Raw genomic sequence first — 16511 nt, 5'->3', positions numbered from 1 at the left:
GATAAATATCTTTAAACTCCTGACCTTGGTTGATCCACCCACCTCAGCCTCCTAAATTGCTGGGATTACAGGCTTGAGCCATCACACCTGGCCAGATAAATATCTTTAAAATCATTTATCCGTCTATGCATTCACCAACAACTCACCTATCTACCCGTTCATTTACTTATCCATCCAAACATCCATCTATCTACCCATTCATTTATCCATCCATCCACACACCCAATGTCCAACTATCCATCCACTCAAATACTTTCCCCACATTGACTCATCTAAACATCTATGTATCCACTCATCTACCTACTCATCTTATCCTTCGCTCATCCATCCATGTTTTCATGATCTATTCATTCAACAATCATCCATTCACCAGTTAATCAATAAACATGTATTGAGCACCTACTATGTGCCAAGCAGTGCACTAGGGTACTGGGGCTACAAGATAACCAGGATGTGACTTCTGCCCTTGGGGACTCTGGTGGAGGAGACAGGGTGTTAAATGTGATAACATAGGTCTATATAAAAGCGCTAAGGGAAATGAGAGGAAAGAGTGATAATCTCCGTGCCCTGCAGGGTGAAGACACACAGGCTCATCTCTATAGGTAATCATTGTAAAAATAATTGGGTGTGATGCAAACTCATGCCAGTGATCATCCTTGGGTGCTGAGGACTACTTCTGTCATCAGTAGAAAGATGTAAGTGCTTATTGGGGCTGACTTTGTGTGTGTGTGCATGTACGTGTGTTGAGAGGGAGAGAATAAAGAAATAGGCAGACAAATGTTTCAAGGACATGAATCCTATTTATCTTGGTATCCCCAGCATATAGCACAGAGCTGAATATATAGTAGGTGCTCAATAAATGTCAAGAAACCTGGCTGCAATTTGCAGTGACAGAGAAATGAAACGAGCAGACCAGCAATGACATCAACAAGCAAACACCAACAAGCAAACTATTTTTAAAAATTAATTAATTTTTGTTATACTTTAAGTTCTAGGGTACATGTGCACAACGTGCAGGTTTGTTACATATGTATACATGTGCCATGTTGGTGTGCTGCACCCATTAACTCATCATTTACATTAGGTATATCTCCTAATGCTATCCCTCCCCCCTCCCCCCACCCCATGACAGGCCCCGGTGTGTGATGTTCCCCTTCCTGTGTCCAAGTGTTGTCATTGTTCAATTCCCACCTATGAGTGAGAACATGCGGTGTTTGGTTTTCTGTTCTTGTGATAGTTTGCTGAGAATGATGGTTTCCAGCTGCATCCATGTCCTTATGAAGGACATGAACTCATTCTTTTTTATGGCTGCATAGTATTCCATGATGTATATGTGCCACATTTTCTTAATCCAGTCTCTCATTGATTGACATTTGGGTTGGTTCCAAGTCTTTGCTATTGTGAATAGTGCCGCAATAAACATACATGTGCATGCGTCTTTATAGCAGCATGATTTATACTCCTTTGGGTATACACCCAGTAATGGGATGGCTAGGTCAAATCCACCACCACCTTTAAGGATACTCAGCTTCATTTCTCCTCACCAAGTTTCACTTTGAACTTGGGCTGTTAATTTTAACTTGAAATTGGAGGAGGATTTGTCCTTCGTTATTCCCTGAGATCTGAATTCTGCTTGTGCCTCTTACTTTCTTGAGCCAACAAAAGACAAGTCTACTCTGGTTTCCTATAGCTTGTGTCAGGCAAAATTTACAAGGGACAATTAACCCTTTTTGGCTCAGCAGCTTTAGGAACAAGTGCACTGATGACTCTAGCAAAAACCAACTCACTCTGATGTATGGTTGCAATACTAAGGATTATAGGGAAAAAAGCTGGCTGTGGAATCAAAATATTTCAGTTCTGGTCCTGGATTTGTAACTAAGCAGAAGATGACCTTAGGTAAATTAGTTACCCATGCTGAATTGCTCTTCTCTCATCTCTAAAACAAGGTTGGCTGAGTTAGATGAATTTAGACAAATTTTAATGCCTTTTGGTGTCCCTGAATTGATGGCTTGTTTACCTGTGTTTCTGGCTGGAATCCACTTGAGATCATTTAAGTTTTTGCCTTTCTCATGCTGTATCTTCTCTGGGGACCCTGTTCTACCATGGCCTTGGAGGATGACTGGCTTCTGCTGTGTGTGCTTCTGAAGGCAGTCAGTGTCCCTTATGCCATGCCAGTTGAAGCAGGAACCTGAATCTGGATGGGTCTGCATCACCCTGCGTTCCTTGTCAACTGGTTTCTAGATGAACTTGGCCTTGGGAGGCCCTCCAAAGGGATTGGAGGTCAGGAGGAGAGAGAGCACTGGGCATTTCTTCATTTTCTTTCTGCTTTGATGTTGTTTCACCAGCAGCAGCTACAACTACAATTTGAGCTAAGTGGCCCTCTCTCTATGGCTCTCGCTCTTTCTGGGTTCTGGTGACATCTTCCTTCTGCTTGTTCCTTCAGCCCTAGAGGTGACAATGGCTTCCTACTGTCGCTAGTCTCTGGGTGCCTCTGTACCCGTTGCTTGATCTCTTAACTCTACCACACCATCTAAGATGTCCCTGTAATGGAGTCTCTTCAGTCAAGTCACCTGTGGTGAATAACATTTCCTCTTGGGACTCTTAATTGCCCAGCACTATATCAGTGCATTATATATATATGTATAGGCACCATCTTGGCTTACTACAACCTCCACCTCCCAGGTTCAAGCGATTCTCCTGCCTCAGCCTCCCGAGTAGCTGGGATTACAGGTGCCTACCACCATGCCCGGCTAATTTTTGTATTTTTAGTAGAGATGGGGTTTCACCATGTTGGCCAGGCTGGTCTCGAACTCTTGACCTCAGGTGATCCGCTCACCTTGGCTTTCCAAAGTGTTGGGATTACAGGCATGAGCCACCACACCCAGTCACATTATATTTGTTATCCAATTTGAAACTCCATGATGTAGGCATTATCTTCCCATTTTACACTCAAGAAAACCAAGGCTCAAAGAGGTTAAGTCACTTGCCCCAAATTACAGGATTTGAATCACCTAGCTTCAAAGTTTGTGTTTGTATTACCCCATTGTGCGGTCTAACCATGTGCAACATTTCTGGGCCATCTCCTTCCCTATCCCTAGGCGGAGTGGCTTCTAAATCCTTCCATTCTTCATATTTTTTTCTTTCTGGCTTCTTGGAGACAGGATATTAGTCCGTGTGGGCTCTAACTTTATGTCTAGAAAATGTCAGTGTACCTACCTGGAGTCTTACATCATTTTGGTTGGCAGTCATTGGTGTGAGTCATTAGTTGAAACCTGGCTTTCACACTTGGTACACAGTAAGCTCAGTCAGGCAGGGAGGCAGTCTCCTAACAAGTTTTATTCCGGCTGCAGGAATACGGCATGGATAAGGAAAAACAACAGGCTGTCCAACACCGCTGCCTATGACTCAGGCACGCCTTGAATCCTTCTGGTTTGGCTTTGATCTTGGAAGCCAAAGGCTCTCTCCAATTCATCCTAAGGAAACAATCAGATAAATGGGAAAAGAAGAATAATTAAAGATTATAGTAGCATGAAAATTGAAAATGACCCGTGTGTCTGCCTGTACGGGATTGGTTAAACAAATCATGACCTGTTTATACAATGGAAAGATCTCATTAAATGAAAAGAGCAGGTTATAAAACAGGGAGCATGGTAGGATGCCTTTTTAATAAAAAATAATCTTCATATCTATTGATGTAGAAGGAAAGATCAAGCTAGAAAATCACCGTTCTGCAGCCATCGAAGTACTAATGATTCAGGCAAGCATCATCAGTGGGTGCCAAAACCATTGGGTGAAATGTTGGGGAACAGGATGTTTATACAATCTTAAAGCTTCTCCCATAGATGACTGATCATTTACAGAGGAGAAAAAGAGGTGTCTTTACATTGGAGAAATATGGCAGAAACCACTTCCACCAAATAACCAAGATCAACATCACCAATAATAGCACAAACTCACCAATAATAGCACAAACTGACATGTAGTACCTCCTGACGTGTTGCACTGAGAAGGTCACAGCAGGCTGGGCACGGTGGCTCACGCCTGTAATCCCAGCACTTTGGAAGGCTGAGGTGGGAGGATCACCTGACGTCAGGAGTTCGAAATCAGCCTGGCCAACATGGTGAAACCCCGTCTTTATGAAAAATATAAAAATTAGTCAACATGGTGGCAGATGCCTGTTATCCCAGCTACTCGGGAGGATGAGGTAGGACAATGGCTTGAACCCAGGAGGCGGAGGTTGCAGTGAGCTGAGATCACGCCACTGCACTCTAGCCTGGGAAACAAGAGTGAAACTGTCTCAAAAAAAAAAAAAGAGAGAAAAATAAAAAAGAGAGAGAAGGTCACTATATGTAGTACTCCTGCAAAAGTCCTGTAGTATTTGGAAATGAAATCCTGAGGATACAACCAGATAAATGCAAATTAAGGGACATTCTAGAAAACAGTGAGCTTTATTCTTTAAAAATGTCAGGACCATGAAAAACAAAGATAGGCCAACAGACTGTTTCAGACTGAAAGAGAGCAGAGAAACATGACAAGTAAACGCAAAACGTGACTCAGAATTGAATCCTGGAAATAAAAAGTTGACATAAAGGCAGTACTAGACAATTGGCAAAATTGGAATATAGGCTGTACATAAGATAATTGCAGCAACGATAATTTCCTGAATTTGATAATTCCACCATGTTTATGTTAGAAAACTGCTTTATTGGAATTTTGTATTATGAAAATTTTCAGGTGTACAGAATAGCAAAGAGAATACTGTAAGAAACACCTGTATACTCATTACCTAGATTTAACCATTTCTAATCTTCCATCATTTTTTCTGAAATGTTTTAAATATTTAAAGGTAAATTGTATATTTCTCATGACATTTCATCTCTTCATTATGGATCAATGAGGGCACTTTCCTACACAACTCCAGTGCCATCAACATACCTAATAGTTAATAATAATTTCTTATTATTATCCTGAATTATCTAAGATTCATCTATATTCAAATTTCTCCACTGACCTCCAAATGTACAACTGTCTTTTTTTTTTGAGATGCAGTCTCTCTCTGTTGCCCAACCTGGAGTGCCGTGGTGCGATCTTGGCTCACTGTGACCTCCACTTCCCAGGTTCAAGACATTCTCCTGCCTCAGCCTTCTGAATGGCTGGGACTACAGGCGCACGCCACCACGCCCGGCTAAATTTTTGTATTTTTAGTAGAGATGGGGATTCACCATGTTGGCCAGGCTGGTCTTGAACTCCTGACTTCAGGTTATCTGCCCGCCTTGGCCTCTCAAAGTGCTGGGATTACAGGCGTGAGCCACTGTACCCGGCTTCTAAGTGTTTTTTACAATTACAGTTGGTCTGTTCAAACCAGGATCCAGTCAAGACCACACATCACTCTTGGTTCTTATATAAGAAAAATCTTAAATTTATGTACTACTCTTGGTTGCCAATTTTATGCCAGTTATATAAATCCTTGTTTTATTTATCTCCTTCCAGTCAATAATTCCTTCCTTCCCACCCCTAGTATTTATCAAGAAGACATAAAGATGACATAAAGATGAAGACATAGAGATGAATAAGTTACCTTTTAGTCATTATAAAAAAAAAAAACTTCATATCTATTGATGTAGAAGGAAAGATCAAGCTAGAAAATCTTTACCTTATAGTCACATGGATGAATAATTATAAAACAGTGTGTGAGAATTCTGGCAGAGACAGAGACTGGGCATTCCATCACCTTTTTCAACTTTCTTCAAGTGATGAGAAGAAGAAATAGAAAGAAAAATTGGTTTAGGGAGGCAATTGGATTAAGCAAGCACATAAAGCAAAGTTTTACAGGTCGTGATGTGGATTTCAAATTCCCTTCGTCTCCTGGTCCTTCATTCTTAGGAGTAACCTGGAGTTGATCTTTAAAGTCATTTGATATCTGCGTTGTTTAAAGTCTGCTTTTATTCTTCTTCAAGGCTCCTTGAAAGGCTGTCTCCAGCCCATGCCTCCCATTCCCACTCAGCCTTCCATGACCGCAAACACGAAAGAAAGACTCCTACAAAGGAAGACTATCCACTCTCCTGGCCTGGAAGTCTTTGAAGAAGTCCTCAGGGGATATAACACCCGGGGCACATATGCCAATATGTCGGTCCATTTTGAACATATGTGTTATCCTGTGCTGTTGCCAATGTTGTAATTAGCTCTGAGCCATGACAACCACTTGATGAGTGGCTAGAGTATTGTGGTTAAATGTATGGGCTTTGGTTTCAGAGAAATCTGTGTTTCAATCCTGGCTCTGACACTTACTAGATATGTGTCTTTGGGCAAATTCCTGAATCCAGTCTTGAAGCGTGCTGAAATCCAAACTTTGTTCGTCTGATGTGGAAAATTATGCAATTTCCCAAGGCAGGGGATCAAAGTTTTAATGTTCCACGGGAGTGCGTCCTTCCTGGAGCCCTAGCCATTCTTACACAATATGCTGATGATCTGGCACACAACGGGGGCAGAAGCACTTCCTCTGGAACACACATGGATTTAAAAATCCCTTGGAGAGAAATTTATCCTGCTAAGGCCAACCCAGCTCTCAGCCTGGTTCTCATGCTGGCCCTGGAAGTTTCACCCACCTCTTCTGGGTGGAGATGGCATCCTGGGAGGCTAGGAGACTGTCCAGGTACAGAGCAAGGGCAGCTGTCTTTCCAGAGCAGGGCGTTAAATGACTCCAAACAAAGAGTATATGTGTGTGTGTGTGTGTGTGTGTGTGTGTGTGTCTGTGTGTGTTGAAACAAATGCCATTGTGGATGTAGCTTGTCTGAAGAGAGATGCAGAGTGATATGTTCTGGGTTTGGAGAAATATTCCTCCACAGCCTGCTTTCCAGTTTTCCATTCTGTTGTACACTGCTTTTTAATTAAACACTGTTTATGGACACAAATGCTTCTTCAAAGTTCCCCAGGGGGGCTTGCTGACAATCTTTGCTCAAAGCTTTAGTGCTATTGCCCAGAAGCTTACTTAACTCCCTGCTGTCCTAAAACCTCCCCCAAAGGCTTTGGTTGAAGATAAAGGGAGGAAACTGAAGCCTGGATACTTTGCAGAGGTGTGTTGGCCCAGGCTTCTACACTGGAGAGTCTCAGAGTCATAATGAACTGTTCATGGTCATCTGGTCTAAACTCTCATTTTTCAAATGAGGAAACTGAGGTTCGATGAGGGGAAGTGATTGACTTGTCCAGTCATGGAACCCATGAGTGGTAAAACAGAGGCAAGAATTCATAGCCCATGAATCCTGGGGTGGCCTTGCCGTGGATAGTTCATGGGGTGATGGAAAGTCTCCTGCCCTCTGCTGTTTAACTGTGTTTCTGGCCACTCCAGGCCTCAGAAGAATTTCTACCAGACAGAGGACAGTATGGGCAAAAGTGGGGATGAGTATGGGCTGTGGAAATGGGTAATGGGGTGTATCCTATTGATAGCAGGATATGTTTTCAGTTGGTTTTCCAGTTTCATTTCACATTTACTGCAATGACTTGCTCGTGTAGCTCTGTTGCAGCTGTGACCCACGTGATCCAGTCCTAGAAGCAGTTATAAGGCACAGTCCAAATAAGCCAAAACCTGATTAAAAGAGAATTTTTTTTTCCCTTCATCTTTCTGAAAGGACATTCAACAGGCTTCCATGTTTAATCCACGGTATCTCTTCATACTCCGGATTCTTGCTGGGTTTTCTCATATCCCACACTCTGAAGTTCTTTATTAACCAAAACTTTGAAGAATTATTTCTTTTGCCAGCAGCCCCAGTGGCTTCTACTTCCTGAACATTCTCTCTTTTCTCTGTTCAATTTTTTATTAGGTAGATTGATTAACCTTTTTCTCGGTGTCCTTCTACTTCTCATCCCATCTCTCTGGTGCTGTCCTTCTTTACTTACTCTGACTCTGCACTCCAAAAACCTAGGCAGTGCTGTGTTGGTGAGATGGGGGAGAAAGGGGTATTGGGCTGTCAATGAGAGGTTCTCTTGGGCAGGTGAGGTGAAGGGAGGAAGTTTATGAACATTAATCTATTTTATCCTCTCATGGGTATTTTCCCACAAGTTATTTTTTTCAAATACCTTACTATCATTCCCTAGTCTAATTAAACTTCTAGTATTGCTGTTACAGATGTATGTACACAACACATGATTGAATCTATGCTTGCTTTAAATGTTAGCGTATAAAGATAAAGACCTGGTCCTTGGTTCATATGGTGGACAGACACACAGACCATCATAATTGCCACACCAACAGTGTTTAGTTGGAATAGGGAAAGAACAGGGCCTTAGAAGACCTCTCCAATGGGGAGGGGTATGTGTATTGCTACTAAAAGACAGAGGGAAGTGATGCTGGATAGATGAAAACTGATGTTCAGCACACCTTCTGACCAGGAGGAGCCTCACACAGAGAGATTAAACAACTAAACCCATATGTGATTAGAACTAAACAAATCTTATTGGTGGTAATTGCTCCAGGAGTTCAGAGGAACAGAGTTCTCTGAGAGCCAGTTGGAATATGTATGTCTTTCTTAAATCAGTTTCTCTGTCACCCCATATTTACCTTTATTTGGTCTGGTGGAACTTCAACTGGGACTGGAAGAATTAGGTAAAATTTAGGCAAGAAAAGGAGAAGGCATGAGCATTCTAAGAAGCAAAACTGCATCAACCCAAGGGATGTTTGTTGATAAATGAGCAGACCAATAAGGAGAGGTTGAGTAAGGAGGAGCTGGAGAATAAATTTGGAGAGAGGAATCCGATCCCAAGGTTTGTGACACAAACTCAGCTATGGGAAGCAAAGTCCAAGTTAAAGAACCTCAAATATATATTTTTTCACTTTACATCTTTTTTTTGTTTTGTTTTGTTTTAAATGATATTTTACTTGTTTTGAGAAATCTCAAGCTGGGTGCGGTGGCTCACACCTGTAATCCCAGCACTTTGGGAGGTCAAGGAGGGCTGCTCTTGAGGTCAGGAGTTTGAGACCAGCCTGGCCAACTTGGTTAAACCCCGTCTCTACTGAGAAAACAAAAAAATTAGCCAGGCATGGTGGCGTGTGCCTGTAGTTCCAGCTACATAGGAGTCTGAGACAGGAGAATAGCTTGAACCTGGGAGGCGGAGGTTGCAGTGAGCTGAGATCACGCCACTGGGTGACAGAGCGAGACTCCATCTCAAAAAAAAAAAAAAAAAAAAAAAAAAGAGAAATCTCAAACCACTTTCTGATTTCCCATCATAAAAACTCATAGCATAATTCTTTGGCTAGTTTTCAGTTTCTTTCCAAGTAGATAAACACTTCTGGTTTTTTCTTACCAGATTTGAATCAGGGTGACTTGATTATCTTTCAAAACTAGTTGTTCAAAATTGATGGTTTCTTCTTTTGTTACACATCATAGACTGCTTGTTGGATTCCTATTACTTAAAATTCTGAAATTGTATATACCCTTATTTATACTTCTTGTGCCTTCCTCTGATTTATCCACTTGTCAAACTCATCCCTCAAACATAGATCAAATTTCCTTGTGTAGGGAACATATTATGCCTAACTTATCTTACCATGGCAGTTAGTATAGGGATAAATGAATGCATGTATAAGTGAAAGGCTTTCTATCTATCTAGCCTAGGGATGGCACATAGATTTGTGTTAACTATGAATGCATTTGATTGCATGTGTTAAACAAATTCATTGAGTGGTGGGTTAAACAAATAGGGGTTTACTTTTCTCACATATCAAGATGCTTGGAAACAGGCAGCTGCAGCACTTGTTCATGGACTCTGAAGTCAAGAAGGACTCAGTTTCAAGATCACCAAATGCATACAAAACAAGAAAAAGTAAAGAAGGAGAATAGCACCAACTATTCAGTGGCCTTCTGGTGATGTCTCATTAACTGCACCTAGCTGCAAGGGAAGCTGGGAAATTGAGTTTCTCACCTGGGGATGAGTATGTTACTGCCTGCTATAGTTTGGTTTGCTTGACCCCTCCAAATCTCATGTTTAAATGTGATCCATAATGTTGGAGGTGGGGCCTAATGGGAGATGTTTTTGTCATGGAGGTGGATTCACCATTAATGGCTTGGTGCTGTCCTTGTGGTGAGTTCTTGCTCTATTAGTTCCTTTGAGAGCTGGTTAAAGAGCCTGACATCCCTCCCCACTTTATTTCCTCTCTTCATGTGATCTCTGCACAGTCAGCTCCCTTTCACTTTTTACCATACGTGGAAGCAACCTGAGATCCCCACCAGAAGCCAAGCAAATGCTAGCACCATGTTTCTTGTACAGTCTACAGAACCATGAGCTAAATAAACCTCTTTTCTTTATAAATTACCCAGCCTCAACTATTTCTTTATAGCAGCACAAGTAGATGAAGACACTGCCTGAGGAATATCTTGGTTCTGTTAGCAAGGAAGGATGGGGGATGGATATTAGTTGGGCAACCAATGGCATCCATCACATATTTCATCTCATGTTCCAAGGTTAATAGATTTGAGGTGGAGCATTGTGTTAAGTATCATGAAGACCTGACCAAGTCCAGCAGGTGAAGGTACTTTGATTGATCATTAATATCTACTATGGTTGTGGAGTGGGGTATGACAGAAAGTTTAGTGTGTATTTGCCATCTTTTGTCCATCCCTTGCCCCTTCAAGCCAGTCTTTCTGTATCTTCCCTTGTTAGTTTTTCCAAACCCTGTTCACACATTTATAAAAATCCTTTTTAATAAACCACTCCCAGTTTACTCATTGTAAGTGTTCAATTTCTTTCCTGCAAGGATCCAGATTAGGGCTGTCTGTAGTGCTTTGGGGGCTTGTTATGGATGAAAGTTTCAGAATTACTGGTGAACATTTTGGTCTCCCCCTTTGATTTTAAGTTCCTGAAAGTCAAGATCAGGATGCCTCTTACACTCTACAGGATACTCAACATGCAGCATGTCTTGGGATGTGCTCATGAAGTATTTTTTATTCATTTTTATTGATCAACCCCCTTCCCCTGCCCAGGGCAATGATAATTTTTCTGCTGTGCTTTATATGTATGTCCAGCTGTGAGATGTTGGAGACAGGAGCTTTCAGGGATTAGTAGGAGGGAGATGACATCTTTCCTGGTTCTCTCTGGGTTGTATTGTGACAGGCCAGTGAGAGCTATCATTTCCAAGCACTGTTGGTTGGAAGTGGCTATGCACCAGGTGGCCTAGAAGGACAAGTATGTCATCAGCTGGGGGACCATGCACTCTCTGCCCTGTTCTTCCTCTGCCTCCCTGTTCCCGGGCCCTAGGGTCTACCCTCTGCAAACAGGCCAGTGATGTGTTATTAGACTTGCCACCCATCCCTTTACTTTTGGCCACTGGAACCACCAGTGATATCATGTGATATCACGTGAATCCCTGGAGCCTGCCATTCCTAAGGTCAACTCCTTGTCTTTTCAGTTTCATAAAAACCAACATATTTTCATTTTTAGCTTAAGCTTCAAATATTTCGAGTTGGGTTTCTGTCACTAGAAACTCAAAGAGTTCTAGTGTGCTGGAGGAGGTTGGGGAGGAGTCATTTAGTGTCTTCAGAGCTGAGTTTCTTCAAGTTTACTGAACATACGAATCATCTGGGGATCCTGTCAAATTACAGAATCTGATTTAACAGGTCTGGAGTAGCGGCCAGAGATACTGCATTTCTAACAAGCTCCCAGTGATACCTATGCTGCTGATCCAGGAGCACATTTGAATGGCAAGGACTAAGAACCGCACCATCCAATACTGAAGCCACAAGTCAACACGGCTATTTACAATTGCCGTCTTTCCTTCCATTTTTATCTCATAATTTCATTAACCCACCAGAACTCTTTGAGTTTCTGGTGACAGAAACCCAACTCAAAAGATTTGAAGCTTAAGCTAAAAAGGAAAATATGTTGCTTTTTATGAAACTGGAAAGACAAGGAGTTGGCCTTAGGAATGGCAGGCTCCAGGGATTCACATGATATCAACATTGTCATCACCAGTGCCATCATCACCACCACCATGATCATCCCTTGCTCCATCCTTTATTGCTCCCTTGTCTCTTTTCTTGATTTTTTGGGCCTCATTCTCTCTACTTAAGGACTGGCTTCCTTTCCCTGGCAGGGGCTTTAGCCACTGGTGGTTCCAAGCTAACATGATCACACTTATCATCTGAATGGGAAAGGAAGCTCTTCCTCCCAGTGTCTGACTTGGTCCTGTTTGGGTCTTATGCATGGTACTGTACCTGTCCCTGAACAAGGTACTGGAATGTTGTGGGTCACTGCTGTAGAAGGGAGAGTGGATTACCATGATGGGAAGCCCCAGAATGAGATGAGCAGAGGGGGATAGGAGTACATCCTCAAGGAAGAGAAGGAGTGCAAGAGGTACAGGGCAGACAGAAGCAGCGGATGATCACTCCATCCCACCACTCTCTTCCACCTCACCAAGAATCCTGCCCATCTATTCCCCCTAAGAACCTCCTTCCTAGTTTCTGCCATTCTTTAATCATTTCCAGTGGAGGAAGATAGCTTGACATATTTTGCTGGGTGTTTAAAAGAACACACCCATCTTCCCTGTGTATTTTCATCCCCACCAATTACCAAGGCTTTCCCTTTGGGTCTTTCAAGCATTTGATAGCATCTCATACCATTGTGCGTGAACAATTTATTTAAGTTGCCTTGCAGTGGCAAGCTTAAGTGCAAGGGTGGTAAATGGCAGGAGGGGAAGGCAGCCATCTGTCAAGGGAGAGCTTGTTGGAAATGTTCATTAATGGGAGGGAGGACAAGACAGTATGTGGGTGACAAGGTCTGGGGAAGGTCCAGGTGCTCGGGGCACAGGCAGGGAAGGCAGTGCAGGCAGGAACTGGGAGATGAGTTAGCCACAGCCACTTTTAACTTTTTTTAAAGAAAAGAAGATGTAGGCCAGGCTGGGCGCGGTGGCTCACGCCTGTAATCCCAGCACTTTGGGAGGCTGAGACGGGTGGATCATGAGGTCAGGAGATCGAGGCCATCTTGGCTAACACGGTGAAACCCCATCTCTACTAAAAATACAAAAAAAAAAATTAGCCGGGCGTGGTAGTGGGAGCCTGTAGTCCCACCTACTTGGGAGGCTGAGGCAGGAGAATAGCGTGAACCTGGGAGGTGGAGCTTGCAGTGAGCCGAGATCACGCCACTGCACTCCAGCCTGGGTGACAAAGCGAGACTCCGTCTCAAAAAAAAAAAAAAAAAAAAAAAAAAAAAAAGATAGCTATTATTTTTACTTTTGTTTTATTTATTTATTTTTTTTGAGATGGAGTCTTGCTCTATTGCCTAGGCTGAAGTGCTGTGGAGTGATCTTGGCTCACTGCAACCTACGCTTCCTGGGTTTAAGCAATTCTCGTGCCTCAGCCTGAGTAGCTGGGATTACAGGCACCCACCACCACACCCAACTGATTTTTGTATTTTTAGTAGAGATGGGGTTCACCATGTTGGCCAGGCTGGTCTCGAACTCCTGACCTCAAGTGATTCGTCCTCCTCAGCCTCCCAAAGTGCTGTGATTACAGGTGTGAGCCACTGTACCTGGCCTATTTTTATTTTTGAATAGCTGTCTACATGCAACTTTGCTGAGTGGTAAAGAGAACTATGGGGATTTTGGAGATGGTATAAAGTTATGGAGAATCTATGGCTCCTGCTCTCAGCTTGGGGGAACTGACAAGCTGACCAAATGAATCCTGAGCTGTGTGGTGAGGGCTATGTGCAGAGATGGGGATGGTGTCATTGGAGCCCACAGGATGGGAGACTGAGGGCATCCCCCAGAGAAGGCCAGGCCCTTTTGATTCTTGAACTTTTCAGTGTTTCCTGTATTTTGGGAAGTGGGTCTTTCCCCTTATCTGTAGAATAAACACATGCTAAGTTTAGATAAACTGGCCAAAAGTCTGTAAGTTCCTGTAAAAATGAAGCATCTAGACCAGAAGTTCCCAAGGTGAGGAACTTGTTAGCAATGCACATTCTCAGTTCCCACCCCTGACATACCCATCAGACATTCTACCCAACTTTCCAGGTGATGCTGGTGCCCACTCATGTTTGAGAACCACTGGTCTGGATGAGTGTCAAGTGCGAAGAGTGAGGGACTCTTTAAACCTCATCAGAGCAGAGATACTTAAAAGCCACCTTCTCAGAGAAATGGCAGTGCCCCAGCTACCACTCGCCAGCAGCCCAGGGAGGGGGAGTGACTGAGCTCAGGTCACCCAAGGGCGAGCCTGCACACAGAGGGGCGTTTCACTCCCACTCTGAAGCTCTTCTCTTGACTATTTTATGAATCTATTTGAGAGACCCTGGAGAAGGGGGGACCTATAACTTCCTTCTCTGTGTCAAAGAGATCTGCTGAAGATTCCTACAACAACACTTACATCTGGTTATTTTCTGGGAGGGAGGGAGGGGCCAAAGTTTCGCTCTTGTTGCCCAGGCTGGAGTGCAGTGGCGCCATCTTGGCTCACTGCAACCTCTGCTTCCTGGGTTCAAGCGATTCTCCAGCCTCCTGAGTAGCTGGAACTACAGGTGCACACCACCACACCCAGCTAATCTTTGTATTTTTAGTAGAAATAGGGTTTCACTACGTTGGCCAGGCTGGTCTCGAACTCCTGACCTCAGGTGATCCACCCGCCTTGGCCTCCCAAAGTGCTGGGATTACAGTGTGAGCCACCGCGCCAAGCCTATATCCCACTTTTAAAGTCCAGTTTGTGATGTCAGATCCCTCCTAGATGGTAAATGAGAAATGTGACCCTATGAATTTGAAACCGGAGGTACTCAAGTCAGAACCCTTACACCAAGCCCTCGGGAGCCAGACAACAATAAAGAAGACGAAGTAGAGGAAAAGGTTATAAAAATGTTTAGTCTTTGCTTTATTGAGTTACAACAAATGAGCGACAAGTTAGAAAAATTGGTTTTATTCAAACTTCCTAGCATTTGACTTGTGCGGTGTACTCAAATGGGGGGCAATGTGGGACGGGGGAGGGATTGCAACCAGAATTCATATTGCAACATGTACACCAGATATGTCTCTTGGTTTTCCTTCTTTTAAAAGGTAGGACTAACTGAAAAAAAGTGCACTCAGGTATCTAAAATTTTCCCAAAACAAACACACACACAAACAAAAAAAATCAATTCATGGTGAGGCTTTGAGCTAAAATCTTGTCAAATACCACACCGAGAAAAGGCAGTGAAGAAGAGAAATGAAAACCAAAGCCATTCACCTTTGTACCCTCCAGATAGGAAGATCTTATTGTTGTTGTTTTAATGTCACAATAGTACTGATCATACTAACAGAGGCAGGAGCCTCTTCTGCTGGTATTTAGAAAGGTGCTTAAAGAAGTCAGCCACCTGCTACCCAGTTCTCCCAGGGCTGGCTGGATACAGCCTGGCCCAAGAGGCCAAGAATTTGCGAAGCCAGATCCCCTCTTGGCAGTTCATAAAGCCTTCTGTGGGAGTAAGGCAGGGACCCCCCAAAAAGGCAGCCAGGGGAAGAACTGGAAAGGAATTTGATTTGGAGGATCTGTCGTCTGTCACCTCTCTCCAGGTTGAGACAGAGGCCTGGATTTCAGCCCTTCCTGCCGAGAAATCTCCCAAATTTCAACCTACCTTTAAAAATAAAGTCTCCCTACTTAAAATCCAGTAGATATCATGGCACTAATACTAACACCCCTTTCCCCAAATTAATAAAACAAAAATAAAAAAAGAAAAGGAGAAAAGAGAAAAGCAAGGTGGTTAGCCCTCCCTCCTGAAAAAATCCTTACAATGGTAGTGCTGGAAAAGGAAGTTGCCCTTGATTAAAAAGGTAACAAAATTCCCATATTGTACAAATCAGTTCCAGTATAGCAAGAGGTGAGGGCTAGGGCAGAGGAGCAAACTATGTACAAGGACCCATTGAAAACGCAGTAGTAGGACTTTGGCACTATGAACAATTCCCACCGGTCCTCTGGGAGGTGCGTCTGAGAGTCGCTGGGCTTCTGCACCCTCCAGGCACACACGAGCTAAGCAGTTCCACTTGGAGTCACTGGCGAGGGTGGCCCATGGCTGGGGAGGGACCATTTCTTCTTTCTTCAAAGACAGAGCATCCCCTTGATCAGCACAGCAGTTCTGACTGACTTCCCTAGAAGACACAAAACCACAGAGTCAAGATGTCAGGCAAACGACCATTGTTCCCTGGGGGGAAGATATCATGGTTTGCTTCTTCCTGGCTCTCCTGGGTTGGGGTGGGGGCCTTCCAAAGCCATCCTGGGGCCTGGAAGAGAGACACGTGCCCTTCACGTACGGGGCCTGTTGTAAGGAAACGAGTGTGTTTTCTGAGCACAGATCACCACTATAGGAAAAGCCTCCAGAATCAGGCCTTTGAAAACAGAATGACTTTTTGGGCAAGCGAAGGTGGTGGCCTGTGATTCTTTTCATCCTTACAAGACCCTTTTATTATTCCTAGACAGTCAACCAGTCCCAGTGGCTCCTAAAAGGCCCTGGAGTCAGACAAATCTGGATTTGGGTCCTAACTTCTCCCCTTAGTGGCTGCAGGGCTGTACCTATAT

General features: G+C 43.4%; 1 protein-coding gene across 3 annotated transcripts in view; it reads right to left on the bottom strand.

Annotated features, from left to right (window-relative positions):
* Window positions 1–14808: 14808 nt before the first annotated feature.
* The window catches only part of ZHX2 (zinc fingers and homeoboxes 2), a 193626-nt gene continuing 191923 nt past the window's right edge, over window positions 14809–16511 (bottom strand). For all 3 annotated transcript variants that reach the window (XM_009213535.4, XM_009213537.4, XM_003903121.5), the window contains one exon: window positions 14809–16084. The gene's annotated coding sequence lies outside the window, so the exon portion shown is untranslated. The remainder of the gene's footprint in view (window positions 16085–16511) is intronic.

Source organism: Papio anubis, chromosome 8 (assembly GCF_008728515.1).
Source record: "Papio anubis isolate 15944 chromosome 8, Panubis1.0, whole genome shotgun sequence".
Lineage (NCBI taxonomy): Eukaryota > Metazoa > Chordata > Mammalia > Primates > Cercopithecidae > Papio > Papio anubis.
This window is presented reverse-complemented; position numbering and strand designations above follow the sequence as displayed.